At 40.5% G+C, this 25,982-nt stretch overlaps 1 protein-coding gene across 3 annotated transcripts in view; it reads right to left on the reverse strand.

The window, feature by feature from the left end:
- The window catches only part of adamtsl2 (ADAMTS-like 2), a 106,833-nt gene that overhangs the window by 40,791 nt on the left and 40,060 nt on the right, over window positions 1-25,982 (reverse strand). The window contains exon 1 of one of the 3 annotated variants that reach the window (XM_061896496.1): window positions 12,616-12,744. The exons of the other annotated variants lie outside the window; for them this stretch is intronic. The gene's annotated coding sequence lies outside the window, so the exon portion shown is untranslated. Of the gene's footprint in view, window positions 1-12,615; window positions 12,745-25,982 lie in introns of those variants that run through there. 3 annotated transcript variants of the gene reach the window in all.

The following is a 25,982-nucleotide window of genomic DNA, read 5'->3' on the forward strand; positions in this document are numbered from 1 at the left end:
CTGAATCCGAGCTACTATGCTATACCTTTCTGTGCTATCCGCCGTGTTGGTTTCTGGTGGCTTCACGCAGTGACGTCACAGGACAATAGACGGGTGGATATAGCGATGGTGTAAATCAGGCACTTTGAAGACGTTTTTCGGGATATTGCGTGATGGGTAAAATTTTGACAAAAACTTTGAAAAATATAATAACCTACTGGGAACTGATTTTTATTGGTTTTAAAGGCCTACTGAAATGAGATGTTCTTATTTAAAACGGCGATAGCAGGTCCATTCTATCCGTCATACTTGATCATTTCGCGATATTGCCATAATTTTGCTGAAAGTATTTATTAGAGAACATCGACAATAAAGTTCGCAACTTTTGGTGCTGATAAAAAAGCCTTGCCTTTACCGGAAGTTGCAGACGATGATGTCACAAGGGTGAGGGCTCCTCACATACTCACATTGCTTTTAATGGGAGCCACCAGCAGGAAAGAACTATTCGGACCGAGAAAACCACAATTTCCCCATTAATTTGAGCGAGGATGAAAGATTCGTGGATGATGATATTGATAGCAAAGGACGAGAAAAATATGAATGAATAAATAGAATAAAAGTGACAGTGTGAGCGTTTCAGACATTTACTAGGATAATTCACAGTATCATGTTAGACCCGCTCGACATCCATTGCTTTCGGTCCCCTAGAGGGGGGGGGGGGGGGGGTTACCCACATCTGAGGTCCTCTCCAAGGTTTCTCATAGTCAGCATTGTCACTGGCGTCCCACTGGATGTGAATTCTCCCTGCCCACTGGGTGTGAGTTTTCCTTGCCCTTTTGTGGGTTCTTCCGAGGATGTTGTAGTCGTAATGATTTGTGCAGTCCTTTGAGACATTTGTGATTTGGGGCTATATAAATAAACATTGATTGATTGATTGATTGATTCTGGAAAATCCCTTATCTGCTTATTGTTTTAATAGTGTTTTAGTGAGATTGTAAAGACATACATCGAGGTCGGATGGCTGCGGTGAACAGGCAGTGTCTCAGAGAGAAGCCGAGGAGCCAAGCTCACAGCTGCCTTTTAAACAGCTACTGCAGGAGGACGAATAATCCAATGATGTCTCCGGTAAGATATATAACACAATTTTCCCATCCAAAAAAATGCTGGTTGACGAAGAGAAACATGTCCGTTTGATTGCTCTATGTTAAAAACAAAGGAACACCGGCTGTGTCTCGGTGCTAAAGACAGCTGCAATCCCCCGCTTTCCACCAACAGCATTGTTCTTTATAGTCTCCATTATTAATTGAACAAATTGCAAAAGATTCAGCAACACAGATGTCCAAATTAAAATTGTAATTTAGTAAACTAAAAAGGCCGTATTGGCATGTGTTGCAACTTTAATATTTCATCATTGATATATAAACTATCGGACCGCGTGGTCGGTAGTAGTGGGTTTCAGTAGGCCTTTAACCATTCAGAAAATGTGATACTGTTCCCCTTTAACATGGTAGCAACGCAAGTACGGGAAGGCCACATGAGGTCGGCGGACAACAAACTTTGGGTCCATCAAGCTGTGTGTTTTCCAAATAAACACACAAGTTTGTTGACGTTTCGCAGGTCTGCAAACAAATACAATTGAAAGTGAAAGTTTACTTTTGCCCAACAAGCCACCTCAGGGCCAAGAGGGCAACTCCGAACATGGCGGCTCTTGAGTGGCTGGCAGCCGCTATTACGCAACGCAGCGGGTCAAGGAGAGTTGTGTCGGTTGGCGCTTGGGACAGCAGCGCCCCCCGCTGTTTGGGCAGGGGATTGGACGTCAATCCAAACAAAGTGTCAAGATGGTGTTTGAGGGGACGGCGTGTAACCCACCTGGTTCCGCCCCCTTCACACTGGGACCAAGCTCGAGTCCGTGCTAGGGAACAAGAACTTTGAACTGGTTGGCCGGAGCGGAGCTTGAACTGATGAACAAACTAGATCGGCTCAGACATTCTAAAAGACTAGATAGGACAGCTATTGACATTACATGCCTTGTCATATTTAGTTTTTTTTAGCATGAGCTGATTAACTTGACAGGACAGATCGAGTCCTAAAATGTCTAATCTTATCTAGTCTTTTCGTATGAACTGAAGAAAAGACTAGATAGGACAAGACATTCCTAATCCTCTTCAGTATTTGAGTATGAATTGAATACAAGACTACATAGGCCCAGAAAATCTAAAGGACTAGATAGGACAGCTATTGACATTACATGCCTTGTCATATCTGTGTTTATAGCATGAGCTGATTAACTTGACAGGACAACTCGAGTCCTAAAATGTCTAATCCTATCTTGTCTTTCCGTATGAACTGAAGAAAAGACTAGATAGAACAAGACATTCCTCGTCCTCTTTAGTATTTGAGTATGAATTGAATACAAGACTACATAGGCCCAGAAAATCTAAAGGACTAGATAGGACAGCTATTGAAATGACATGCCTTGTCATATCTGTGTTTATAGCATGAGCTGATTAACTTGACAGGACAGCTCGAGTCCTAAAATGTCTAATCCTATCTTGTCTTTCCGTATGAACTGAAGAAAAGACTAGATAGAACAAGACATTCCTCGTCCTCTTTAGTATTTGAGTATGAATTGAATACAAGACTACATAGGCCCAGAAAATCTAAAGGACTAGATAGGACAGCTATTGAAATGACATGCCTTGTCATATCTGTGTTTATAGCATGAGCTGATTAACTTGACAGGACAGCTCGAGTCCTAAAATGTCTAATCCTATCTTGTCTTTCCGTATGAACTGAAGAAAAGACTAGATAGAACAAGACATTCCTCGTCCTCTTTAGTATTTGAGTATGAATTGAATACAAGACTACATAGGCCCAGAAAATCTAAAGGACTAGATAGGACAGCTATTGAAATGACATGCCTTGTCATATCTTATTTTTTAGCATGAGCTGATTAACTTGTCAGGACAGTACTTATCCTAAAATGTCTAATCTTATCTAGTCTTTCTGTATGAACTGAAGAAAAGACTAGTTAGGACAAGACATTCCTAGTCCTCTTTAGTATTTAAGTATGAATTGAATAAAAGACTAGATAGGCCCAGAAATTCTAAAGGACTGGATAGGACAGCTATTGACATTACATGCCTTGTCATATCTTATTTTTTAGTATGAGCTGATTAACTTGACAGGACAGTTCTTGTCCTAAAATTTCTAGTCCTAACTAGTCTTTCCGTTTGAACTGAAGAAAAGACAAGATAAGACAAGTCATTCCTAGTCCTCTTCAGTATTTGAGTATGAAGGTCTGGCCCTAGCTTGTGTTTGAGCATGAACTACTAAAAAGACTAGATGGGACCAGACCTTCTAAAAGACTAGATAGGACAGCCCTACAGTACTCCTTTAATGTCTAGTCCTATGTAGTGTTGGAGCATGAGCTGATGACGGGACTTAATAGGACCATACATCCTATAACAAGTCTTCTAGCAGGTCTGGCCCTATCTAGTGTTTGAACATGAACTACTAAAAAAACTATATTGGACCAGACATTCTAAAAGACTAGATAGGACAGCCATACAGTAGTCCTTACACGTCTTGTCCTATCTAATCTTGGAGCATGAGCTGATGAAGGGTCTTGATAGGACCATACATTCTATAACTAGTCTTCTATAAGGTCTGGCCCTATTCAGTGTTTGAGCATGAACTTGTAAAAAGACTATATGGGACCAGACATTCTAAAAGACTAGATAGGACATCCATACAGTAGTCCTTAAAAGTCTTATCCTATGTAGTCTTGGAGCATGAGCTGATGACGGGACTTAATAGGACCATACATACTATAACAAGTCTTCTAGAAGGTCTGGCTCTATCTAGTGTTTGAGCATGAACTATTAAAAAGACTATATGGGACCAGACATTCTAAAAGACTAGATAGGACAGCCATACAGTAGTCCTTACAAGTCTTATTCTATGTAGTCTTGGAGCATGAGCTGATGACGGGACTTAATAGGACCATACATCCTATAACAAGTCTTCTAGTAGGTCTGACCCTATCTAGTGTTTGAGCATGAACTTGTAAAAAGACTATATGGGACCAGACATTCTAAAAGACTAGATAGGACAGCCATACAGTAGTCCTTACAAGTCTTATTCTATGTAGTCTTGGAGCATGAGCTGATGACGGGACTTAATAGGACCATACATCCTATAACAAGTCTTCTAGTAGGTCTGACCCTATCTAGTGTTTGAACATGAACTATTAAAAAGAGTATATGGGACCAGACCTTCTAAAAGACTAGATAGGACAGCCCTACAGTACTCCTTTAATGTCTACTCCTATGTAGTCGTGGAGCATGAGCTGATGACGGGACTTGATAGGACCATACATCCTATAACAAGTCTTCTAGAAGGTCTGGCCCTAGCTAGTGTTTGAGCATGAACTACTAAACATACTATATGGGACCAGACAGTCTGAAAGACTAGATAGGAAACCTCAAAAAAGTAATCCCTTCATGTCTTGTCCTATCTAGTCTTGGAGCATGAGCTGATGACAAGACTTAATAGGACCATACATTCTATAACAAGTCTTCTAGAAGGTCTGGCCCTATCTAGTGTTTGAGCATGAACTATTAAAAAGACTATATGGGACCGGACATTCTAAAAATCTAGATAGGACAGCCGTACAGTACTCCTTTAATATCCAGTCCTATGTAGTCTTGGTGCAGGAGCTGATAACGGGACTAGATAGGACCAAACATTCTATATCTAGTCTTTTAGAACATCTGGCCCGCTCTAGTGTTTGAACATGAACTATTAAAAAGACTATATGGGACCAGACATTCTCAAAGACTAGATAGGACAGCCATACAGTAGTCCTTACAAGTCTTATCCTATGTAGTCTTGGAGCATGAGCTGATGACGGGACTTAATAGGACCATACATCCTATAACTAGTCTTCTAGCAGGTCTGGATCTAGTGTTTGAACATGAACTATTAAAAAGACTATATGGGACCAGACATTCTAAAAATCTAGACAGGACAGCCATACAGTAGTCTTTACAAGTCTTATCCTATGTAGTCTTGGAGCATGAGCTGATGACGGGACTTAATAGGACCATACATACTATAACTAGTCTTCTAGAAGGTCTGGCCCTATCTAGTGTTTGAGCATGAACTATTAAAAAGAGTATATGGGACAAGACATTCTAAAAGACTAGATAGGACAGCCATACAGTAGTCCTTACAAGTCTTATCCTATGTAGTCTTGGAGCATGAGCTGATGACGGGACTTAATAGGACCATACATCCTATAACAAGTCTTCTAGCAGGTCTGGCTCTATCTAGTGTTTGAACATGAACTACTAAAAAGACTATACGGGACCAGACATTCTAAAAGACCAGATAGGACAGCCATACTGTAGTCCTTAAAAGTCTTATCCTATGTAGTCTTGGAGCATGAGCTGATGACAGGACTTAATAGGACCGTACATCCTATAACAAGTCTTCTAGCAGGTCTGGCTCTATCTAGTGTTTGAACATGAACTACTAAAAAGACTATACGGGACCGGACATTCTAAAAGACTAGATAGGACAGCCATACAGTAGTCCTTACAAGTCTTATCCTATGTAGTCTTGGAGCATGAGCTGATGACAGGACTTAATAGGACCGTACATCCTATAACAAGTCTTCTAGCAGGTCTGGCTCTATCTAGTGTTTGAACATGAACTACTAAAAAGACTATATGGGACCAGACATTCTAAAAGACTAGATAGGACAGCCATACAGTAGTACCTACATGTCTTGTCCTATGTAGTCTTGGAGCATGAGCTGATGACGGGACTTAATAGGACCATACATACTATAACAAATCTTCTAGAAGGTCTGGTCCTATCTAGTGTTTGAGCATGAACTATTAAAAAGAGTATATGGGACCAGACATTCTAAAAGACTAGAAGGGACAAGCGGTAGAAAATGGATGGATGGATGGATGGATAGATAGGACAGCCTTAAAGTAGTCCTTACATGCCTTGTCCTATCTAATCTTGGAGCATGAGCTGATGACAGGACTTGATAGGACCATACATCCTATAACTAGTCTTCTATAAGGTCTGGCCCTATTCAGTGTTTGAGCATGAACTTGTAAAAAGACTATATGGGACCAGACATTCTAAAAGACTAGATAGGACATCCATACAGTAGTACCTACATGTCTTGTCCTATCTAGTCTTGGAGCATGAGCTGATGACGGGACTTAATAGGACCATACATCCTATAACAAGTCTTCTAGAAGGTCTGGTCCTATCTAGTGTTTGAACATGAACTACTAAAAAACACTATATGGGACCAGACATTCTAAAAGACCAGATAGGACAGCTATACAGTAGTCTTTACATGTCTTGTCCTATCTAGTCTTGGAACATGAGCTGATGACAGGACTTAATAGGACCATACATCCTATAACTAGTCTTCTAGCAGGTCTGGATCTAGTGTTTGAACATGAACTATTAAAAAGACTATATGGGACCAGACATTCTAAAAATCTAGACAGGACAGCCATACAGTAGTCTTTACAAGTCTTATCCTATGTAGTCTTGGAGCATGAGCTGATGACGGGACTTAATAGGACCATACATACTATAACTAGTCTTCTTACAGGTCTGGCTCTATCTAGTGTTTGAACATGAACTACTAAAAACACTATATGGGACCAGACATTCTAAAAGACCAGATAGGACAGCTATACAGTAGTCTTTACATGTCTTGTCCTATCTAGTCTTGGAGCATGAGCTGATGACGGGACTTGATAGGACCATACATCCTATAACTAGTCTTCTAGCAGGTCTGGCTCTATCTAGTGTTTGAACATGAACTACTAAAAAGACTATACGGGACCAGACATTCTAAAAGACTAGATAGGACAGCCATACAGTAGTACCTACATGTCTTGTCCTATGTAGTCTTGGAGCATGAGCTGATGACGGGACTTAATAGGACCATACATACTATAACAAATCTTCTAGAAGGTCTGGTCCTATCTAGTGTTTGAGCATGAACTATTAAAAAGAGTATATGGGACCAGACATTCTAAAAGACTAGAAGGGACAAGCGGTAGAAAATGGATGGATGGATGGATGGATAGATAGGACAGCCTTAAAGTAGTCCTTACATGCCTGGTCCTATCTAGTCTTGGAGCATGAGCTGATGATGAGACTTAATAGGACCATAAATCCTATGACTAGTCTTCTATGAGGTCTGGCTCTATCTAGTGTTTGAGCATGAATTACTAAAAGACTATATGGGACCAGACATTCTAAAAGACTAGATAGGACAGCCTTAAAGTAGTCCTTACACGTTTTGTCCTATCTAATCTTGGAGCATGAGCTGATGACAGGACTTGATAGGACCATACATCCTATAACTAGTCTTCTAGAAGGTCTGGCCCTATCTAGTGTTTGAGCATGAACTATTAAAAAGACTATATGGGACAAGACATTCTAAAAGACCAGATAGGACAGCCATACAGTAGTCCTTACAAGTCTTATCCTATGTAGTCTTGGAGCATGAGCTGATGACGGGACTTAATAGGACCATACATCCTATAACAAGTCTTCTAGAAGGTCTGGCTCTATCTAGTGTTTGAACATAAACTACTAAAAAGACTATATGGGACCAGACATTCTAAAAGACCAGATAGGACAGCCATACTGTAGTCCTTAAAAGTCTTATCCTATGTAGTTTTGGAGCATGAGCTGATGACGGGACTTAATAGGACCGTACATCCTATAACTAGTCTTCTAGCAGGTCTGGCTCTATCTAGTGTTTGAACATGAACTACTAAAAAGACTATATGGGACCAGACATTCTAAAAGACTAGATAGGACAGCCATACAGTAGTACCTACATGTCTTGTCCTATGTAGTCTTGGAGCATGAGCTGATGACGGGACTTAATAGGACCATACATACTATAACAAATCTTCTAGAAGGTCTGGTCCTATCTAGTGTTTGAGCATGAACTATTAAAAAGAGTATATGGGACCAGACATTCTAAAAGACTAGAAGGGACAAGCGGTAGAAAATGGATGGATGGATGGATGGATAGATAGGACAGCCTTAAAGTAGTCCTTACATGCCTTGTCCTATCTAGTCTTGGAGCATGAGCTGATGATGAGACTTAATAGGACCATAAATCCTATGACTAGTCTTCTATGAGGTCTGGCTCTATCTAGTGTTTGAACATGAACTACTAAAAAGACTATACGGGACCAGACATTCTAAAAGACTAGATAAGACAGCCATACAGTAGTCCTTACATGTCTTATCTTATGTAGTCTTGGAGCATGAGCTGATGACGGGACTTAATAGGACCATACATACTATAACTAGTCTTCTAGAAGGTCTGGCTCTATCTAGTGTTTGAACATGAACTACTAAAAATACTATATGGGACCAGACATTCTAAAAGACCAGATAGGACAGCCATACAGTAGTCCTTACAAGTCTTATCCTATGTAGTCTTGGAGCATGAGCTGATGACGGGACTTGATAGGACCATACATCCTATAACAAGTCTTCTAGAAGGTCTGGCTCTATCTAGTGTTTGAACATGAACTACTAAAAAGACTATATAGGACCAGACATTCTAAAAGACCAGATAGGACAGCCATACTGTAGTCCTTAAAAGTCTTATCCTATGTAGTCTTGGAGCATGAGCTGATGACGGGACTTAATAGGACCATACATCCTATAACAAGTCTTCTAGCAGGTCTGGCTCTATCTAGTGTTTGAACATGAACTACTAAAAAGACTATATGGGACCAGACATTCTAAAAGACCAGATAGGACAGCCATACTGTAGTCCTTAAAAGTCTTATCCTATGTAGTCTTGGAGCATGAGCTGATGACGGGACTTAATAGGACCGTACATACTATAACTAGTCTTCTAGAAGGTCTGGCCCTATCTAGTGTTTGAGCATGACCTATTAAAAAGAGTATATGGGACAAGACATTCTAAAAGACTAGATAGGACAGCCATACAGTAGTCCTTACAAGTCTTATCCTATGTAGTCTTGGAGCATGAGCTGATGACGGGACTTGATAGGACCATACATCCTATAACTAGTCTTCTAGCAGGTCTGGCTCTATCTAGTGTTTGAACATGAACTACTAAAAAGACTATACGGGACCAGACATTCTAAAAGACCAGATAGGACAGCTATACAGTAGTCTTTACATGTCTTGTCCTATCTAGTCTTGGAGCATGAGCTGATGACGGGACTTAATAGGACCATACATCCTATAACTAGTCTTCTTACAGGTCTGGCTCAATCTAGTGTTTGAACATGAACTACTAAAAAGACTATATGGGACCAGACATTCTAAAAGACCAGATAGGACAGCCATACTGTAGTCCTTAAAAGTCTTATCCTATGTAGTCTTGGAGCATGAGCTGATGACGGGACTTGATAGGACCATACATCCTATAACAAGTCTTCTAGAAGGTCTGGCCCTATCTAGTGTTTGAACATGAACTACTAAAAAGACTATATGGGACCAGACATTCTAAAAGACCAGATAGGACAGCCATACTGTAGTCCTTAAAAGTCTTATCCTATCTAGTCTTGGAGCATGAGCTGATGACGGGACTTAATAGGACCATACATCCTATAACAAGTCTTCTAGCAGGTCTGGCTCCATCTAGTGTTTGAACATGAACTACTAAAAAGACTATATGGGACCAGACATTCTAAAAGACCAGATAGGACAGCCATACTGTAGTCCTTAAAAGTCTTATCCTATGTAGTCTTGGAGCATGAGCTGATGACAGGACTTGATAGGACCATACATCCTATAACTAGTCTTCTAGCAGGTCTGGCTCTATCTAGTGTTTGAACATGAACTACTAAAAAGACTATACGGGACCAGACATTCTAAAAGACCAGATAGGACAGCCATACTGTAGTCCTTAAAAGTCTTATCCTATGTAGTCTTGGAGCATGAGCTGATGACGGGACTTAATAGGACCATACATCCTATAACTAGTCTTCTTACAGGTCTGGCTCTATCTAGTGTTTGAACATGAACTACTAAAAAGACTATACGGGACAAGACATTCTAAAAGACTAGATAAAACAGCCATACAGTAGTCCTTACATGTCTTATCTTATGTAGTCTTGGAGCATGAGCTGATGACTGGACTTAATAGGACCATACATACTATAACAAGTCTTCTTACAGGTCTGGCTCTATCTAGTGTTTGAACATGAACTACTAAAAAGACTATACGGGACCAGTCATTCTAAAAGACTAGATAGGACAGCCATACAGTAGTCCTTACAAGTCTTATCCTATGTAGTCTTGGAGCATGAGCTGATGACAGGACTTAATAGGACCATACATCCTATAACTAGTCTTCTTACAGGTCTGGCTCTATCTAGTGTTTGAACATGAACTACTAAAAAGACTATATGGGACCAGACATTCTAAAAGACTAGATAGGACATCCATACTGTAGTCCTTACATGTCTTATCTTATGCAGTCTTGGAGCATGAGCTGATGACGGGACTTAATAGGACCATACATCCTATAACAAGTCTTCTAGAAGGTCTGGGCCAATCTAGTGTTTGAACATGAACTAGTAAAAAGACTATATGGGACCAGACATTCTAAAAATTTAGATAGGACAGCTTTGCAGTACTCCTTTAATGTCCAGTCCTATCCAGTCTTGGAGCAGGAGCTGATAACGGGATCAGATAGGACCAGACATTTTATACCTAGTCTTTTAGAACATCTGGCCCTCTCTAGTGTTTGAACATGAACTACTAAAAAGACTATATGGGGCCAGACATTCTAAAAGACCAGATAGGACAGCCATACAGCAGTCCTTAAAAGTCTTATCCTATGTAGTCTTGGAGCATGAGCTGATGACGGGACTTAATAGGACCATACATCCTATAACAAGTCTTCTAGCAGGTCTGGCTCTATCTAGTGTTTGAACATGAACTACTAAAAAGACTATATGGGACCAGACATTCTAAAAGACCAGATAGGACAGCCATACTGTAGTCCTTAAAAGTCTTATCCTATGTAGTCTTGGAGCATGAGCTGATGACGGGACTTAATAGGACCATACATCCTATAACTAGTCTTCTAGCAGGTCTGGCTCCATCTAGTGTTTGAACATGAACTACTAAAAAGACTATACGGGACCCGACATTCTAAAAGACCAGATAGGACAGCCATACTGTAGTCCTTAAAAGTCTTATCCTATGTAGTCTTGGAGCATGAGCTGATGACGGGACTTAATAGGACCATACATCCTATAACAAGTCTTCTTACAGGTCTGGCTCTATCTAGTGTTTGAACATGAACTACTAAAAAGACTATACGGGACCAGACATTCTAAAAGACCAGATAGGACAGCCATACTGTAGTCCTTAAAAGTCTTATCCTATGTAGTCTTGGAGCATGAGCTGATGATGGGACTTAATAGGACCATACATCCTATAACAAGTCCTCTGGAAGATCTAGGCCTATCTAGTGTTTGAACATAAACTAGTAAAAATACTATATGGGACCAGACATTCAAAAAATCTAGACAGGACTGCTTTACAGTACTCCTTTAATGTCCAGTCCTATCCAGTCTTGGAGCAGGAGCTGATAGCGGGACCAGATAAGACCAGACATTCTATATCTAGTCTTTTAGAACATCTGGCCCGCTCTAGTGTTTGAACATGAACTACTAAAAAGACTATGTGGGACAAGACATTCTAAAAGACTAGATAGGACAGCCATACAGTAGTCCTTACAAGTCTTATCCTATGTAGTCTTGGAGCATGAGCTGATGACGGGACTTAATAGGACCATACATCCTAGAACAAGTCTTCTAGCAGGTCTGGCTCTATCTAGTGTTTGAACATGAACTGCTAAAAAGACTATATGGGACCAGACATTCTAAAAGACCAGATAGGACAGCCATACTGTAGTCCTTAAAAGTCTTATCCTATCTAGTCTTGGAGCATGAGCTGATGACGGGACTTAATAGGACCATGCATCCTATAACTAGTCTTCTTACAGGTCTGGCTCTATCTAGTGTTTGAACATGAACTACTAAAAACACTATATGGGACCAGACATTCTAAAAGACCAGATAGGACAGCCATACAGTAGTCCTTACAAGTCTTATCCTATGTAGTCTTGGAGCATGAGCTGATGACGGGACTTAATAGGACCATACATCCTATAACTAGTCTTCTAGAAGGTCTGGCCCTATTCAGTTTGAGCATGACCTAGAAAAAAAGACTAGATAGGACAGGACAAAAGAGTCTCTTAAGGTGTTAGAATGTAAAATTCTACCGAGGCTTGGTCACACAGCTGTACCACCCGGGAACATAATCCAGGCTCTAGACTGATCCCGTGGAGCACAACAAGTCATAGGGAGTGTGCCGGTCATGGTCCCACCAAGCGGGGAAACCCCAGAACAAACCGGGACAGCCTGGGCCCGTCAAAAGAGTTCCACTTGGTCTGGTCCCGCCCTGTCACATGTCCCCCGCGCACTTCCTGTCTCCGCCGCCGGAGTGAAGATGGCCTTCTTTGCACACAAAAAAAACACACGCTCGGCTCGGAAATGTGTTCCCACTCACCTCCCCCGTTGCAGTCCAAGGGCTTCTCGCTTTGTGTAAGGGATGCCGCTCAGTGTGTGTGTGTGTGTGTGTGTGACAGCGGAGCTGTGTTATGTGTCGCGGAGCGCTGCTGTGGAGTGAAGAGAAGACACAGCAGCAAGACAGCCTGGGAAGGGAGGGAGGTAAGGTGTGTGCTCCCTGCATCCCTCTTCCTCCTCCTCCTCCTCCTCCTGAGTCAGCAGGAGAGGAGAACCATGATAATGAGGAAGATGAGGAGGAGGAAGGGGGGGGGGGCAGGGGGGGCAGCCCCACTTTGTCTTCTAAAAGTCTGCGGCTCACCGTCAACTTAACTTCACACCTCCGCGCTTCCTCCCTCGGAGACTTCCCACAATGCTCCAGACTGAAACACCATCGCCGGCGCCGACGCCAAGAGCAACAACGAGCGAGCGCTGACGTTGATGCATCGGCACCACTTAAAGGCGCGATGTGCGAGCGCCGGAGTCCGGAACACGTGCGGCCGCGCCGCCTCCTACGGCGTCCGTTGGTCGCCAGTCAACATGGAGCTTTTCACCCCGCCTCCAACGCTCCACTTCTTGCCTGCGCCCACGGATGCGGCTTCCTCAGCATCAGGAAGTGGAGGTCAGCAGATGATCAATCAATCAATCAATGTTTACTTATATAGCCCTAAATCACTAGTGTCTCAAAGGGCTGCACAAACCACTACGACATCCTCGGTAGGCCCACATAAGGGCAAGGAAAACTCACACCCAGTGGGACATCGGTGATGACTATGAGAACCTTGGAGAGGAGGAAAGCAATGGATGTCGAGCGGGTCTAACATGATACTGTGAAAGTTCAATCCATAATGGACCCAACACAGTCGCGAGAGTCCAGTCCAAAGCGGATCCAACACAGCAGCGAGAGTCCCGTTCATAGCGGGGCCAGCAGGAAACCATCCCAAGCGGAGGCGGATCAGCAGCGCAGAGATGTCCCCAGCCGATACACAGGCAAGTAGTACATGGCCACCGGATCGGACCGGACCCCCTCCACAAGGGAGAGTGGGACATAGAAGAAAAAGAAAAGAAACGGCAGATCAACTGGTCTAAAAAGGGAGTTTATTTAAAGGCTAGAGTATACAAATGAGTTTTAAGGTGAGACTTAAATGCTTCTACTGAGGTGGCATCTCGAACTGTTACCGGGAGGGCATTCCAGAGTACTGGAGCCCGAACGGAAAACGCTCTATAGCCCGCAGACTTTTTTTGGGCTTTGGGAATCACTAATAAGCCGGAGTCCTTTGAACGCATAATAATATGATAATAATAATGGATTAGATTTATATCGCGCTTTTCTATTATCCATCCATCCATCCGCTTATCTGAGGTCGGGTCGCGGGGGCAGCAGCCTAAGCAGCTCTTCCCGAGTCTTCCCAACGTGTCCTGGGTTTTCCCCGTGGCCTCCTACCGGTTGGACGTGCCCTAAACACCTCCCTAGAGAGGCGTTCGGGTGGCATCCTGACCAGATGTCCGAACCACCTCATCTGGCTCTTCTCCATGTGGAGGAGCAGCGGCTTTACTTTGAGTTCCTCCCGGATGGCAAAGCTTCTCACCCTATCTCTAAGGGAGAGCCCCGCTTGTACCCGTGATCTTATCCTTTCGGTCATGACCCAAAGCTCATGACCATAGGTGAAAATGGGAACGTAGATCGACCGGTAAATTGAGAGCTTTGCCTTCCGGCTCAGCTCCTTCTTCACCACAACCGATCGATACAACGTCCGCATTACTGAAGACGCCGCACCGATCCGCCTGTCGATCTCACCATCCACTCTTCCCCCACTCGTGAACAAGACTCCTAGGTACTTGAACTCCTCCACTTGGGGCAGGGTCTCCTCCCCAACCCGGAGATGGCACTCCACTTTTCTATTGTTATATACTCAAAGCGCTCACAGAGAAGTGGGAACCCATCATTCATTCACACCTGGTGGTGGTAAGCTACATCTGTAGCCACAGCTGCCCTGGGGTAGACTGACGGAAGCGTGGCTGCCAACCACCACCAATCATTCATTCACCAGTAGGGAAGTGTCCTGCCCAAGGACACAACGGCAGCGATTTGGATGTCAATAGGCGGGGAGCGAACCTGCAACCCTCAGGTTTCTGGCACGGCCGTTCTACCCACTACGTCATGATGTTCTGATTCCGGGTGAAACGATCACGTCGGTGTGAGAACTGCAGAACCGCAGATGGCACCAACAGAACTCTTGCACAATAGGAATCATGGAAAACTAGCACACACAACAGCTGAAAGAACCAACAACAACAGCATGTAGAACAGGGGTCACCAACATGGTGCCCGCGGTCACCAGGTAGCCCGGAAGGACCAGATGAGTCACCCGCTGGCCTGTTCTAAAAATAGCTCAAAAAGCAGCACTTACCAGTGAACTGCCTCTATTTTTTAAATTTTATTTATTTACTTGCAAGCTGGTCTCGTTTTGCTCGACATTTTTAATTCTAAGAGAGACACAACTCAAATAGAATTTGAAAATCCAAGAAAATACTTAAAAGACTTGATCTTCACTTGTTTAAATAATTTCATTTATTTTTTTACTTTGCTTCTTATAACTTTTAGAAAGACAATTTTAGAGAAAAAATACGACCTTAAAAATGATTTTAGGATTTTTAAACACATAACTTTTTACCTTTTAAATTCCTTCTTCTTCTTTCCTGGCAATTTAAATCAATGTTCAAGTAATTTTTTTTTTTTTATTGTAAAGAATAATAAATATATTTTGATTTAATTCTTCATTTTAGCTTCTGTTTTTTTCGACGAAGAATATTTGTGAAATATTTCTTCAAACTTATTATGATCAAAATTCAAAAACATTATTCTGGCAAATCTAGAAAAATCTGTAGAATCAAATGTAAATCTTATTTCAAATTTTTTTGAATTTTTTTAACATTTTTGTTCTGGAAAATCTAGAAGAAATAATGATTTGTCTTTGTTAGGAATATAGCTTGGTCCAATTTGCTATATATTCTAACAAAGTGCAGATTGGATTTTAACCTATTTAAAACATGTCTTCCAAAATATATAGTTTTTGTGAGAAATCATTAAGATGATCAGTGTTTACACAAAAATAAATATCATGAATTATTAATACAGTGTTTCCCACAGGTCAGGCATCTATTTGGTAGCTGGGGGGGGGGGGGGGGGGGGGGGGTTTGCCCACATCTGAGGTCCTCTCCAAGGTTTCTCATAGTCAGCATTGTCACTGGCGTCCCACTGTATGTGAATTCTCCCTGCCCACTGGGGGCGATTTGTGGGGGGTGGACAGCGGCGGCAACCAAGAAGAACGCAGAGTTGGAATATAATTACAACACTTTATATCCATATTTATATACATATTTATATAATATTTACATATTTATATAATATGTAACTACAAGCTTCATTCACAGACAGAGTCCCATTGCTTATATGAGCGGTCAAGCGAGTCAAAAGCCGGAAAAAAATAAAAATAAAAATTGGGGCAATTTTTTTTTAAATTTTATTTGTGGCGGTCATAATTATTTTGTGGCGGGCCGCCCCAAATACATGAATGTGTGGGAAACCCTGTAATAATAACATAGAGTTTAAGGTAAATTGAGCATATTGGCTATTTCAGGCAATTTATTTAAGTGTGTATCAAACTGGTAGCCCTTCGCATTAATCAGTACCCAAGAAGTAGCTCTTGGTTTCAAAAAGGTTGGTGACCCCTGCTGTAGACTCTAAAGTACTGATGGAACCACAACTAAAACCTTGTTCAGCACATCCAACTGACCCTACAATAAACCTTTTTCATCAGCAGTAGAACACATACTACAATCTATGATAGAACCTATGCTACAGCCTATGCTAGAATCTATGATATGTAGACCAATCAAAAACTCTGAAGTTCTGATGGAACCACAACTACAAACCCCGTTTCCATATGAGTTGGGAAATTGTGTTAGATGTAAATATAAACGAAATACAATGATTTGCAAATCCTTTTCAACCCATATTCAGTTGAATGCACTACAAAGACAAGATATTTGAAGTTCAAACTCATAAACTTTTTTTTTTTTTGCGATTAATAATTAACTTCGAATTTCATGGCTGCAACATGTGCCAAAGTAGTTGGGAAAGGGCATGTTCACCACTGTGTTACATCGCCTTTTCTTTTAACAACACTCAATAAACGTTTGGGAACTGAGGAAACTAATTGTTGAAGCTTTGAAAGTGGAATTCTTTCCCATTCTTGTTTTATGTAGAGCTTCAGTCGTTCAACAGTCCGGGTTCTCCGCTGTCGTATTTTACGCTTCATAATGTGCCACACATTTTCGATGGGAGACAAGTTTGGACTGGAGGCGGGCCTGGAAAGTACCCGCACCCTTTTTTTACGAAACCACGCTGTTGTAAAACGTGCTGAATGTGGCTTGGCATTGTCTTGCTAAAATAAGCAGGGGCGTCCATGAAAAAGACGACACTTAGATGGCAGCATATGTTGTTCCAAAACCTGAATGTGCCTTTCAGCATTAATGGTGCCTTCAATGATTTGTAAGTTACCCATGCCTTGGGTACTAATACACCCCCATACCATCACAGGTGCTGGCTTTTGAACTTTGCTTCAGTAACAGTCTGGATGGTTTGCTTCCCCTTTGGTCCGGATGACACGATGTCGAATATTTCCCAAGAAAACTTGAAATGTGGACTTCTCAGACCACAGAACAATTTTCCACTATGCATCAGTCCATCTTAGATGATGTCGTGCCCAGAGAAGCTGGCGGCGTTTCTGGATGTTGTTGCTAAATGGCTTTCGCTTTGCTAATAGAGCTTTAACTTGCACTTACAGATCGAGCGACGAACTGTATTTAGTGACAGTGGGTTTCTGAAGTGTTCCTGAGCCCACGTGGTGATATCCTTTAGAGATTGATGTCGGTTTTTGATACAGTGCCGTCTGAGGGATCGAAGGTCACGGGCATTCAATGTTGGTTTCCGGCCATGCCGCTTACGTGGAGTGATTTCTCCAGATTCTCTGAACCTTTTGATGATATTATGGACCGTAGATGTTGAAATAACTACATTTCTTGCAATTGTACTTTGAGAAACGTTGTTCTTAAACTGTTTGACTATTTGCTCACGCAGTTCTGGACAAAGGGGTGTACCTCGCCCCATCCTTTCTTGTGAAAGACTGAGCATTTTCTGGGAAGCTGTTTTTATCCCCAATCATGGCACCCACCTGTTCCCAATTAGCCTGCACATCTGTGGGATGTTCCAAATAAGTGTTTGATGAGCATTCCTCAACTTTATCAGTATTTATTGCCACCTTTCCCAACTTCTTTGTCATGTGTTGCTGGCATCAAATTGTAAAGTTAATGATTATTTGCACAAAAAAAAACTGTTTATCAGTTTGAACATCAAATATGTTGTCTTTGTAGCATATTCAACTGAATATGGGTTGAAAATGATTTGCAAATCATTGTATTCCGTTTATATTTACATCGAACACAATTTCCCAACTCATATGGAAACTGGGTTAGTAAAATCTTGTTTAGAACATCCAACTGACCCTACAATCAACCTCTGATGAACACTCTTTTGGAACCTTTTTCATCAGCAGTAGAACCTTGACTAAAATCTATCATATAACCTATGCCAGAGCCTATCATGAAACCTATGCTAAAATCTATCATACAACCTACGCTAGAACCAATCATAAAATCTATGCTACAACCTATTATAGACCTTTGCTACAACCTATGATAGACCTAAGCTACAACCTATGACAGAACCTATGCTACAGCCTATGCTAGAATCTACGATATAACTTATGATATCTGTAGACCAATCGCCACTCTGAACTTCTGATGGGATAACAAGTAAAACCTTGTTTAGAACATCCAATGTACCCTACAATAAACCTCTGATGAACACTCCTTTGGAACCTTTTACATCAGCAGTAGAACCTTGACTAAAATCTATCATATAACCTATGCCAGAGCCTATCATGAAACCTATGCTAAAATCTATCATACAACCTACGCTAGAACCAATCATAAAATCTATGCTACAACCTATTATAGACCTTTGCTACAACCTATGATAGACCTAAGCTACAACCTATGACAGAACCTATGCTACAGCCTATGCTAGAATCTACGATATAACTTATGATATCCGTAGACCAATTGCCACTCTGAACTTCTGATGGGATAACAAGTAAAACCTTGTTTGGAACATCCAATGTACCCTACAATAAACCTCTGATGAACACTCCTTTGGAACCTTTTTCATCAGCAGTAGAACCTTGACTAAAATCTATCATATAACCTATGCCAGAGCCTATCATGAAACCTATGCTAAAATCTATCATACAACCTACGCTAGAACCAATCATAAAATCTATTCTACAACCTATGATAGACCTAAGCTACAACCTATGACAGAACCTATGCTACAGCCTATGCTAGAATCTACGATATAACTTATGACATCTGTAGATCAACTGCCTCTCTGAACTTCTAATGGGATAACAAGTAAAACCTTGTTTAGAACATCCAATGTACCCTACAATAAACCTCTGATGAACACTCTTTTGGAACCTTTTTCATCAGCAGTAGAACCTATACTAAAATCTATCATATAACCTACACCAGAGCCTATCATGAAACCTATGCTAAAATCTATCATATAACCTATGCAAAAATCTATCATATAACCTACGCTAGAACCAATCATAAAATCTATGCTACAACCAATTATAGACCTTTGCTTTAACCTATGATGGACCTAAGCTACAACCTATGACAGAACCCATGCTACAGCCTATGCAAGAATCTACGATATGACTTATGATATCTGTAGACCAATCGCCACTCTGAACTTCTGATGGGATAACAAGTAAAACCTTGTTTGGAACATCCAATGTACCCTACAATAAACCTCTGATGAACACTCCTTTGGAACCTTTTTCATCAGCAGTAGAACCTTGACTAAAATCTATCATATAACCTATGCCAGAGCCTATCATGAAACCTATGCTAAAATCTATCATACAACCTACGCTAGAACCAATCATAAAATCTATGCTACAACCTATTATAGACCTTTGCTTTAACCTATGATAGACCTAAGCTACAACCTATGACAGAACCCATGCTACAGCCTATGCTAGAATCTACGATATAACTTATGACATCTGTAGACCAACTGCCACTCTGAACTTTTGATGGGATAACAAGTAAAACCTAGTTTAGAACATTCAATGTACCCTACAATAAACCTCTGATGAACACTCTTTTGGAACCTTTTTCATCAGCAGTAGAACCTTGACTAAAATCCATCATATAACCTATGCCAGAGCCTATCATGAAACCTATGCTAAAATCTATCATACAACCTACGCTAGAACCAATCATAAAATCTATGCTACAACCTATTATAGACCTTTGCTTTAACCTATGATAGACCTAAGCTACAACCTATGACAGAACCTATGCTACAGCCTATGCTAGAATCTACGATATAACTTATGATATCCGTAGACCAATTGCCACTCTGAACTTCTGATGGGATAACAAGTAAAACCTTGTTTGGAACATCCAATGTACCCTACAATAAACCTCTGATGAACACTCCTTTGGAACCTTTTTCATCAGCAGTAGAACCTTGACTAAAATCTATCATATAACCTATGCCAGAGCCTATCATGAAACCTATGCTAAAATCTATCATACAACCTACGCTAGAACCAATCATAAAATCTATTCTACAACCTATGATAGACGTTTGCTACAACCTATGATAGACCTAAGCTACAACCTATGACAGAACCTATGCTACAGCCTATGCTAGAATCTACGATATAACTTATGACATCTGTAGATCAACTGCCTCTCTGAACTTCTAATGGGATAACAAGTAAAACCTTGTTTAGAACATCCAATGTACCCTACAATAAACCTCTGATGAACACTCTTTTGGGACCTTTTTCATCAGCAGTAGAACCTATACTAAAATCTATCATATAACCTACACCAGAACCTATCATGAAACCTATGCTAAAATCTATCATATAACCTATGCAAAAATCTATCATATAACCTACGCTAGAACCAATCATAAAATCTATGCTACAACCTATTATAGACCTTTGCTTTAACCTATGATAGACCTAAGCTACAACCTATGACAGAACCCATGCTACAGCCTATGCTAGAATCTACGATATAACTTATGACATCTGTAGACCAACTGCCACTCTGAACTTTTGATGGGATAACAAGTAAAACCTTGTTTAGAACATTCAATGTACCCTACAATAAACCTCTGATGAACACTCTTTTGGAACCTTTTTCATCAGCAGTAGAACCTTGACTAAAATCTATCATATAACCTATGCCAGAGCCTTTCATGAAACCTATGCTAAAATATATCATAGGATCCTACTCTAGAACCTATCATAAAACATATGCTACAACCTATCATAGACCTAAGCTACAAACTATGATAGAGCCTATGCTAGACTCTATGATTATAATTTATGACAGAACATATGATAGAACCTATGAGGGGACATATACTATAAGATATAATAGAACCTACGCTAGTATTGATGCTAATACATTAGGTTTTATTATACTGTTCAAGAACCTGGCAGAACCAATGACAGAATATATGAAAAAAAAAATGATAACACCTATTCTAGAACCCAGGCCAGAACATATGAAAGCACCCACCATAAAACATTTGACAGAACCTATGCTACAATGTATGAGGGAACCCATGACAGAACCTATGATATAACCTATGCTAGCCCCTATAATCGAGCATATGAGAGAACATATGACTGAACCTATGATAACACATATGCAACCATTGAAAAATTCTATAGTATAACTTCTGACATACTCTCTAGTAGAACCTGTTTTGTAGAAATTTTGCCAAACTCTATGATAGAACATTCAATATTATGAATTTATTATGGGTCTATTGAAAATGTGACCAAATCTGCTGGGTCAAAAGTATACATACAGCAATGTTAATATTTGGTTACATGTCCCTTGGCAAGTTTAACTGCAATAAGGCGCTTTTGGTAGCCATCCACAAGCTTCTGCTTGAATATTTGACCACTCGTCTTGACAAAGTTGGTGCAGTTCAGCTAAATGTGTTGGTTTTCTGACAGGGTCCACATGTTCTCAATGGGGTTTAAGTCAGGACTTTGGGAAGGCCATTCTAAAACCTTAATTCTAACCCGATTTAGCCATTCCTTTACCACTTTTAACGTGTGTTTGGGGTCATTGTCCTGTTGGACCACCCAACTGCTCCCAAGACCCAACCTCCGAACTTTTAGGTTTGATTTTAGTTTGTCCTGAAGAATTTGGAGGCGATCCTCCTTTTTCATTGTCCCATTTACTCTCTGTAAAGCACCAGCTCCATTGGCAGCAAAACAGGCCCATAGCATAATACTACCACCACCATGCTTGACGGTAGTTATGGTGTTCCTGGGGTTAAAGGCCTCACCTTTTCTCTTTCAAACTTATTACTGGGTATTGTGGCCGAACAACAAATTTTTTGTTTTATACAACCACAGAACTTTTCTCTAGGTCTTATCTTTGTCCATGTGTTCAGCAGCAAACTTTAGACAAGCCTTAAGGTGTGGCTTCTGAAGCAAGGGTTTTCTTTCTTGCATGGTAGCCTCTCAGTCCATGGCGATGCAAAACACGCTTGACTGTGGACAGTGACACCAGCTTCCAATGGTGGTGGTTCTCGGTTGATTCTTGATCATCCTGATCCATTTTCTCTCAGCAGCAGGTGATAGCTTGTGTTTTCTTCCTGAGCGTGGCAGTGACAAAACTGTGCCTTGCACTTTGTACTTACCGAAAATTGTCTGTACAGTTGTTTTGGGGACCTTAAGATGCTTTGAAATGGCTCCAAGTGACTTTCCAGCCTCTTTTAATTCAATGATTCGTTTTTTCAGATCTGTTCTTTTGACTTTCCAATCGTCGCGTTTGTAACCGAGTCTAATGACTGCGTCACATGATCCCTATTTAAATGGGCTCAGAGAAGTCAACAGGTGTCGTCAATCATAATCACTCACAGGAAGTCAAGAGGCCATGCCATGAAACTAATTTAATTTGATTTTAACTTTTGACCCAGCAGATTTAGTCATATATTCAGTAAGACTCATAACAAATTCAAAAACGAACCAAACTTAATGTTTTTGTGACCAACAAGTATGTGTTCCAATCACTCGATCACAAAAAAATAAGAGTTGTAGAAATTATTTGAAACTCAAGACAGCCATGACATTATGTTCTTTACGAGTGTATGTAAACGTTTGACCACGACTGTAACCTGTGATATGAATTGTAGAGTAGACCCTTTAGGAGATCCTCTATTGGAACTGTTTCCATAAACTGTGGTAGAACTTGTGTGGTATGACCTTTAGAAGATTTGCTCGTAGAACTGTTGACATAAACTGTGGTAGAATCTTTAGGATATTCGGTGGTAGAATTGTTGACATATACTGTAGTAGAACTTGTGTGGTAGAACCTTTAGGAGAGTCGGTGGTAGAACTGTTGACATAATCTTTGGTAGCACTTGTGTGGTAGAACCTGTAGGAGATTTGCTAGTAGAACAAACTGTGGTAGAACCTTTAGGAAATTTGGTGGTAGAATTGTTGACATAAACTGTGGTAGAACTTGTGTGGTAGAACCTTTAGGAGATTCGCTAATAGAACTGTTGACATAAACTGTGGTAGAACTTGAGTTGTAGGACTTTTAGGAGATTCACTAATAGAACTTTTTATATAAACTGTGGTAGGACTTGTGTGGTAGAACCTTTAGGATATTCGGTGGTAGAATTGTTGACATAAACTGTGGTAGAACCTTTAGGAAATTCGGTGGTAGAATTGTTGACATAAACTGTGGTAGAACTTGAGTTGTAGGACTTTTAGGAGATTCGCTAATAGAACTTTTTATATAAACTGGGGTAGGACTTGTGTGGTAGAACCTTTAGGAGATTCGGTGGTAGAATTGTTGACATAAACTGTGGTAGAACTTGTGTGGTATGACCTTTAGAAGATTCGCTCGCAGAATTGTTGACATAATCTGTAGTAGAACTTGTGTGGTAAAAACTTTAGGAGAGTCGGGGGTAGAACTGTTGACATAATCTTTGAAAGAACTTGTGAGGTGGAACCGTTAGGAGATTCGCTAGTGGAACAAACTGTGGTAGAACCTTTAGGTGATTCGGTGGTAGAATTGTTGACATAAACTGTGGTAGAACCTTTAGGAAATTCGGTGGTAGAATTGTTGACATAAACTATGGTAGAACTTGTGTGGTAGAACCTTTAGGAGATTCGCTAATAGAACTGTTGACATAAACTGTGGTAGAACTTGAGTTGTAGGACTTTTAGGAGATTCGCTAATAGAACTTTTTATATAAACTGTGGTAGGACTTGTGTGGTAGAACCTTTAGGAGATTCGGTGGTAGAATTGTTGACATAAACTGTGGTAGAACTTGTGGGATATGACCTTTAGAAGATTTGCTCGTAGAACTGTTGACTTAAACTGTGGTAGAACCTTTAGGAGATTCGGTGGTAGAATTGTTGACATATATTGTAGTAGAACTTGTGTGGTAAAACCTTTAGGAGAGTCGGTGGTAGAACTGTTGACATAATCTTTGGTAGAACTTGTGTGGTAGAACCTTTAGGAGATTTGCTAGTAGAACAAACTGTGGTAGTACCTTTAGGTGATTCGGTGGTAGAATTGTTGACATAAACTGTGGTAGAACCTTTAGGAAATTTGGTGGTAGAATTGTTGACATAAACTGTGGTAGAACTTGTGTGGTAGAACCTTTAGGAGATTCGCTAATAGAACTGTTGACATAAACTGTGGTAGAACTTGAGTTGTAGGACTTTTAGGAGATTCGCTAATATAACTTTTTATATAGACTGTGGTAGGACTTGAGTGGTAAAACCTTTAGGAGATTCGGTGGTAGAATTGTTGACATAAACTGTGGTAGAACCTTTAGGAAATTCGGTGGTAGAATTGTTGACATAAACTGTGGTAGAACTTGTGTGGTATGACCTTTAGAAGATTCGCTCGTAGAATTGTTGACATAAACTGTGGTAGAACCTTTAGGAGATTCGGTGGTAGAATTTTTGACATAAACTTTAGTAGAACTTGTGTGGTAAAAACTTTAGGAGAGTCAGGGGTAGTACTGTTGACATAATCTTTGGTAGAACTTGTGAGGTGGAACCTTTAGGAGATTTGCTAGTAGAACAAACTGTGGTAGAACCTTTAGGTGATTCGGTGGTAGAATTGTTGACATAAACTGTGGTAGAAACTTTAGGAAATTTGGTGGTAGAATTGTTGACATAAACTGTGGTAGAACTTGTGTGGTAGAACTTGTGTGGTAGAACCTTCAGGAGATTCTCTAATAGAACTGTTGACATAAACTGTGGTAGAACTTGAGTTGTAGGACTTTTAGGATATTTGCTAATAGAACTTTTTATATCAACTGTGGTAGGACTTGTGTGGTAGAACCTTTAGGAGATTCGGTGCTAGAATTGTTGATATAAACTGTGGTAGAATTTGTTTGGTAGAAACTTTAGGAGATTAGGTAGTTGAATAGTTGACATAAACTGTGATAGAACTCATGTGCTAGAACCTTTAGGGGATTCACTAGTACAATTGTTGACATAAACTGGTGTAGAACTTTTGTGGTAGACCCTTTAGGAGATTTGGAGGTAGAACTTGTGTGGTAGAAACTTTAGAAGATTCGCTAGTAGAACTGTTGACATAATCTTTGGTGGAATTAATTAGGTAGAACCTTCAGGAGATTTGCTAGTAGAACTGTTGATCTGTGGTAGAACTTGTGTGGTAGAACCTTTAGGAGGTTCGCTAATAGAACTGTTGACATAAAGTGTGGTAGAACTTGTGTTGTAGGACTTTTAGGAGACTCGGTGGTAGAATTGTTGACATAAACTGTGGTAGAACTTGTTTAGTAGAAACTTTAGGAGATTTGGTAGTCGAACAGTTGACATAAACTGTGATAAAACTCGTGTGGTAGAAACCTTTAGGGGATTCACAAGTAGAAATGTTGACATAAACTGTGGTAGAACTTGTGTGGTAGAACCTTTAGGAGATTTGGTAGAAGAAAAGTTGACATAAACTGTGGTAGAACTTGTATGGTAGAAACTTTAGAAGATTCGCGGGGAGAACTGTTGACATAATCTTTGGTAGAAATCATGTGGCAGAACCTTTAGGAGATTTGCTAGTAGAACTGTTGATATAATCTGTGGTAGAACTTGTGTGGTAGAACCTTTAGAAGGTTCGCTAGCAGAATCGTTGACATAATCTGGGGTAGAA

The sequence above is a fragment of the Nerophis ophidion genome, linkage group LG01, assembly GCF_033978795.1.
Source record: "Nerophis ophidion isolate RoL-2023_Sa linkage group LG01, RoL_Noph_v1.0, whole genome shotgun sequence".
Lineage (NCBI taxonomy): Eukaryota > Metazoa > Chordata > Actinopteri > Syngnathiformes > Syngnathidae > Nerophis > Nerophis ophidion.